The sequence below is a fragment of the Lutzomyia longipalpis genome, chromosome 1, assembly GCF_024334085.1.
Source record: "Lutzomyia longipalpis isolate SR_M1_2022 chromosome 1, ASM2433408v1".
Taxonomy (NCBI): domain Eukaryota; kingdom Metazoa; phylum Arthropoda; class Insecta; order Diptera; family Psychodidae; genus Lutzomyia; species Lutzomyia longipalpis.
Window position 1 is genome coordinate 37,160,397 of NC_074707.1, and position 7,001 is coordinate 37,167,397.

General features: G+C 34.8%; 1 protein-coding gene across 2 annotated transcripts in view; it reads left to right on the plus strand.

Annotated features, from left to right (window-relative positions):
• LOC129787150 (flotillin-2) overlaps positions 1 to 7,001 on the plus strand; it is a 131,420-nt gene that overhangs the window by 13,545 nt on the left and 110,874 nt on the right. The gene's annotated exons all lie outside the window — the stretch shown is intronic.

Below are 7,001 nucleotides of genomic sequence, written 5' to 3' on the forward strand. Positions count from 1 at the left end.
TTTTCCTTGGATTGAAACCTTACAGAAGAAGTGATTCTATTCACCCTATTTTTCACATCAATTTGCATTGCAAATTATTGAAGCATATTTATTTAAATTCTAAATAATTAAATTCATACTAAACGCAATAGAACATTTCATTAAATAAAAAGTTATGAATGAAATCCACGTTGTGTGATAACGTTCATTGATAAATTCTTAATTTTAAAAGTCATTTTAATTAATTTTCATCACTTTCAAATCAACTCAAAGAACTTTTCAGGAAATTCAAGTATTTAATCTAAATCAAATTCTTCCATTTCTAAGGGTTTGCTTGTGAGACATCAAATCAATCTTCCAGACAGAATTGGGTCAAAGTACTAGACAAGAATCTTCGGTCAATATTCATTGTTGCGGACAAAAACGAAAATAACTGTGGTAGCGTGCTGTAGCATATGCATTATGTTATTGCTTATGCGTATGTTTAATGTAAATGAATGGTATGATTTGATTGAATAAATCCGAAGTGACGACAGTCACATTCGAACCACAGAGTAATGAACATTGCTTTTCATACGACTACGCTACATGGCGACCGTGACACGTTGATTATGTTGGGACGTCGGTCCCAGGGAAGTGAAAAATAATTTATTTAATTACAATAAAAGTCAAAAAAAAAAAAATTAATTAACCCACTACAAGTATGTGAAAAAAAAAAATGCAGAACTCTAAGTAAAAAGTGAAAAAAAAAAAAAAGTGAAAGAAAATTTTCTCCCGTTGTCCATGCTGGGGAAAGCTGATGAAGTGTCTCGATGGTGTACTGGAAAAATTTTGATATCCTATAAATCCTATGATCGTCCACAACGATCCCAGGATCGTGACACCCCTGAAATTTTGGATGCGACGCAGGCTGCAAGTTGGAAACGCGCCACCGTGGCATCGTAGGAGTCGACGCACTCAAAAAGCTGCGTGAGCAGAAGGTGCAGTGCACTCAACCGTGAAACGTGGACATCTTGGTGAACATTGGACTCATACGTGGACATCGTGATGAACATCGCACTCAAGCAGTGTATGCAGAGTTGAATGGACAACGACAACGAAGTCAGCAAAATTCGAAAAGGCAGAAGACATCGCACTCAAAAGCTGCACAGGCAGAGTTGAATGAACAACGTCAACGGAGTCAGCAAATTTCGAAGATGGACTGTGAACATCGCACTCAAGCTGCGTATGCCGAGTTGAATGCACAACGAAAATCGAGTCAGCAAAATCATGAAGACAGATAAGTAAACAAAAATAAAGGTGTTGTTTTGAATAAGCTTGAAATTATATAGGTCAGATTTGTCATGTTAATTTAGGTCAAGATTAAATGGATGATAATTTCAATATTTTGATTGAGCTCTATAACGAACTAAAGAAAATTTGCCACAGTTTAAAGAAAAATCCCAAAGACAGAATATATAAAGAGGACTATGTGGTAAATAAATTATTAATAGTAAATAAACATCATAGTGCGTTCAATCAATTAGCAGAACTTATTAAAAGTAAAGTCAGTAGTAGGGAAAATAAAGAATTGTTGAGGATACAAGTAGAAAATGAACTAAAAATATATAATGAAATAAACGAACTTTTAACAGCAATTCAGAAAAAAATAAATCAAAAGCAACAAGAAAAAGAAGAAACAGAAGAAACAGAAGAAATAGAAGAAACAGAAGAAACAGAAGAAGAAGAAACAGAAAAAGAAGAAACAGAAGAAAAAGTCAATATGGCTGTGTTAGACCTAAAACTAGCATCGTCTTTAATACCGGAATTCGATGGTTCCGAAGACAAACTGTTGGACTTTTTGGATGCTGTAGAATTTTATCACGAAACATTGGACAATGTTAATAAAAATTTACTGATTAAATTTGTAACTCAGATTAAAATTAAGGGAAGTGCGAAATTAAGTATCACTTCCGAAATTACTACATTTATCAGCCTAAAGAAAAAATTAACAGAGAGATTTGGGATAAAAAGAACTGTTGCCTCCATAAATACTGAACTGACAAAGACACGACAGGGTATAGATTCGGTAGCAGAATTTGCCAAGAAAATTGAAAAATTAACCGACGAACTCTCGCGGGTTCAGATCCAATCGCAAGGATCTGAACATGACCAAATAATACGAACTTTAAATGACGCTACTGCTGCAAATGCCTTTAAAAGTGGTTTAAATTCAAACTTGAAATCAATCGTAGTAGCATCAAGGGTGACAGAGTTCGCCAAAGCCGTAGCTGTTGCTCATGAGGCTGAAGCAACCGTGTCCGCAAACAATCCCCCACAGGTAAATACGATAAGGGGAAGAAATGTGAATAATAGTAGAAAAGGTAGAAGAGGAAATGATGGTCAATCACAATCTCGAAGAGAATGGAACCCAAGAGGTAGAAACGATCGTTCAGGTGGTTACCATCGTGGTAATCACAGTAACCAGTCACAGACGCGTAGAGAATGGAACTCGAGAGGTAGAGGTGATCGTTCAGGTGGTTACCATCGCGGTTACAATAACAACAATCGCGGTAGGGGCCAAAGAGGACGAATTTATATGGCACAATCTAATCAAGAGGGAGCTCTCGTTGATAATTCGGGAAACGCAATGGCCCCTGGCCAATTGCGTCAACCGGGGGCACCTCAGCAAATGTACCCGCAACCAACTCAATACCATCAGTTTGCATGACATCTCTGTCATGTTTCATAAAATTGCCAATAGTTGAATTAAACCAATCAGCTACATTTCTAATAGATTCAGGAGCTGATATTAGCTTAATTAAATCCAAGAAAATAAATGTCAACAACAATGAAAGAATTAATTTTTCGGGTGTAGGCCAAGAGATGTACAAGACCGAAGGAACATGCCTATTAACCTTTAATTTATCCCCTAACGGACAGAAAGTATCACACACATTTCACGTAATTAATGAAAATTTTGGAATACCTTTTGATGGTATATTGGGCAGGGATTTCCTAATAAAATATAAATGCAAAATTGATTTCTATTCATACGTTATACATTTTTACACGCAGGGAAAGGAGATCACTATGCCGTTGCAAGATCGGTTTGAGGAAAAATCGTTCATAATACCATCAAGGTGTCAGGCCGTCAGAAGACTTGATAAGTGGTTGCCAGGAGACCATGTGGCCCTTGGAGAGGAAATTTCACCAGGAGTTTTCTCTTCCAGTACGATTGTCTCCGGCACACCATACATCATGTTCTTAAACACCACTAATAGGGAATTTATTGTAAAGGATTACGAACCAAAATTTGTACCTTTAGATAATTATATAATGCAAAAAGTAGAAAATGATAACAGTAATCTCAAGAAAAATTCAGACAGTGAAACAGATCAAAGAAAAGAAAGATTGTTCAAAGAATTAAAATTAGAAAAAGTCCCAGAATACGCAAAATCCTCAATAAAATCTCTATGTCAAGATTTTATGGATATATTTCATTTAGAGGGAGATCATTTAACATGCAACAATCTTTACAAACAGTCAATTAGGCAAACAGGCTCAGAGCCTATTTATGTTAAAAATTACAGAACGCCACAATCACAATCCGTGGAAATTTCAAGACAAGTTAATAAAATGTTGGAAGACAAAATTATTGAACCATCGCAATCACCGTTCAATTCACCAATTTTATTGGTACCTAAAAAATCAGGAACGGATGAAAAGAAATGGCGATTGGTAGTAGATTTCAGAAAAGTAAATAAAACAATAATTGCAGATAAGTTTCCACTCCCTAGAATAGAAGAAATTTTAGATCAATTAGGTCGTTCTAAATATTTTACTACTCTTGATCTTCAATCAGGATTTCATCAAGTAGAGATAGAGTCTAAAGATTTTTCAAGAGAAATAACTGCCTTTACGGCTAATCAAGGACATTTTCAATTTACAAGACTTCCTTTTGGACTAAAAATTAGCCCCAATAGCTTTCAAAGAATGATGAGTTTAGCAATGGCAGGTTTAACTCCAGGATCGGCATTTCTTTACATTGATGACCTTGTGGTATTTGGTGGAAGTTTAAGCCACCACAATAAAAATCTAAAGAAAGTGTTTGAGAGATTACGTCAATACAACCTCAAACTCAATCCATCTAAGTGCACATTTTTACAAACAGAAGTAGTATATTTAGGTCACAAGCTCACTCCTGAAGGAGTATTGCCAGATCCTTCCAAATACAGTGTCATTGAACATTATCCAATACCCACTAATGCTGATGAGGTGCGTAGATTTGTGGCTTTAGCCAATTATTACAGAAAATTCGTTCCAAACTTTGCGGAAAAGACTGCACCTTTGAACGCCTTGCTCAAGAAAAAAGCAAAATTTATTTGGGATACGCGTTGTCAAAATTCTTTTGAAGGGCTCAAAATGGATCTCATTAGTCCTAGAGTGCTTCAATATCCGGATTTTGAACAAACTTTCGTATTGACGACAGATGCGTCTAATATGGCCGCGTCTGCCATACTTTCCCAAGGAGAAATCGGTAGTGACTTGCCTATTTCCTTTGCAAGTAAAACATTTACAAAGGGTGAACGTAATAAATCCACAATAGAAAAAGAACTCACCGCCATTCATTGGGGAGTTCAGCACTACAGGCCGTACCTGTATGGCCGAAAGTTCAAAATATTCACAGATCATAGACCATTGGTTTATCTTTTTAACATGAAAAATCCTTCATCTAAGTTGATGAGGATGCGACTAGATCTTGAAGAATATGATTTTGAGATCATATATAAGCCTGGTAAGAGCAACACCAATGCAGATGCTCTTAGCCGCATTGATGTTGACTCTGAACTACTCAAAAGCTTATATGTGTTACCCGTTCAAACACGTGGCATGTTAGAACGTATGAAAAGAAATAAAGTACAAGATAATGACAAACAAGCTCATCTAGACACTAAGACTGATCACCTTAAGGTTTATGATGCGGTTAAAATAGAAGAGATCTCAGGAATTCCGGAATTAATTTTTCACAATGGTGACAATTTATCAAAGAACGCGTTCGTAAAGAAAAATAAAAAAGAATACAAAATATTAATGCCGTCATTATACACAGAGATCGCACTAGAGCGGGATCTACTAATGATGGAGCAAAATTGTAAAGGATTAAAAATTGACAAGCTAGCTTTATCCTACAAAAATTACATCTTTCAACATATCACGGTCGAAAGATTCAAAGAAATAAGTATGAAAGTGCTGCAGCACATACAAATTTTGTTATATGAACCACCGGTAGTCATAACAGATAAATCAGTTATTACGAATATCCTTAATCAACATCATTTTAGTCCCACAGGAGGACATATAGGGCAAAACAGACTATTAAAAAAATTAAAAGAGATATTTCGATGGAAAGGTATGGGGAAAGACATTGCTAATTTTGTCAAAGCATGTCAGCAATGCCAGAAAAACAAGAGTGGGATTTCTGTAAAAGAACCCATGGTTATAACCAATACCCCTCAAAGTACTTTCGATATTGTGTCGATAGACACCGTAGGTCCTTTTATCAGATCAGACAGTGGAAATAGATATGCGGCATCTTTTCAATGCGAACTGTCAAAGTTCGTATGTACGGTGCCCATACCCGACAAAGAGGCTAACACACTAGCCAGGGCCTTAGTAGAAAACATTCTATTAAAATATGGGTTCGTTGCTCATATAAAGACTGACATGGGAACTGAATTCATCAACGAGGTTTTCCGTAAAGTTGCTGAGATGTTACAGGTGAACAGATTAAACTCTACACCTTATCATCACCAGAGCTTGGGAAGCATTGAAAGATGTCACAAAACCTTGAATGAATTCCTACGTTCCTATGTAAACGAACACACGACAGACTGGGATACATGGCTTCCTTATTTTGACTTTTGCTACAACACTACGCCTACTTGTTCTCATGGTTATACACCATTTCAACTAATTTATGGGAAAAAGGCAAAATTGTTAGAGAATTGGCAAGATAGGAATGTACAACCAATTTATAATTATGACCAATATACAGCAGAATTACAATACAAAATTGAAAGGACTCTAAGATTTGTAAAAGAAAAGTTGAACAAGAATAAGTTAAAGGCTAAATACTATTATGATACAACTTGTAATTCAACAGATTTCAAAATTGGAGATAAAGTTTGGCTGAAAGCGCAAACTGGAAGTAAATTGGAACCTTTATATAAAGGACCATTTGAAATTGTAAGAAGAGATGGAGTTAATTCGATGATTAAAAATTTATCCACTAATAAGACCAAAATAGTTCATAACAATATGTTAAAATTATGTACTTAAAACTACAGTAATACAAAAAAATAATAAAAAAAAAATAATAAATAATAGTAACAATAAATAATGAAAAAATTAATAATAATGGGAATAAATAAAATTAAAATGCATAAAAAAAAAACATATATAAATAGTATATATAATATAAATAAATAAATAAATATGATATAAATATAACAGTTATAAATGTAACTAGACTAGAACATTTATTGCAAAGAAAACTAAATACCTAGCATATGTAGAACATTTATTGCAAAGAATGAAACAAAATTTTAAAATTTATCTAGAACATATATTGCAAAAAAAAAAAAAAAAAAAAAAAAAAAAAAAAGGAGGAGAAGGAGAGATGAAACAAAAGGAGGAAGGTGTAGCATATGCATTATGTTATTGCTTATGCGTATGTTTAATGTAAATGAATGGTATGATTTGATTGAATAAATCCGAAGTGACGACAGTCACATTCGAACCACAGAGTAATGAACATTGCTTTTCATATGACTACGCTACAGTGCCAAATTGAAGACTTGTGGAAAAAATACAATGAAAGATGTCTTACAAAATAAGCCCCCGTCTTTAACATGGAGCAAAAAAAACTTCTCCCGTTGAAGAAACTCCCTCAGGAATTACCCGCAGCGTTCTGCTTCGTATAATTTAGTCAAAAAAGAATCTCGCAAAGATTGACGCAAGATCCGAGATAAAGATGATGG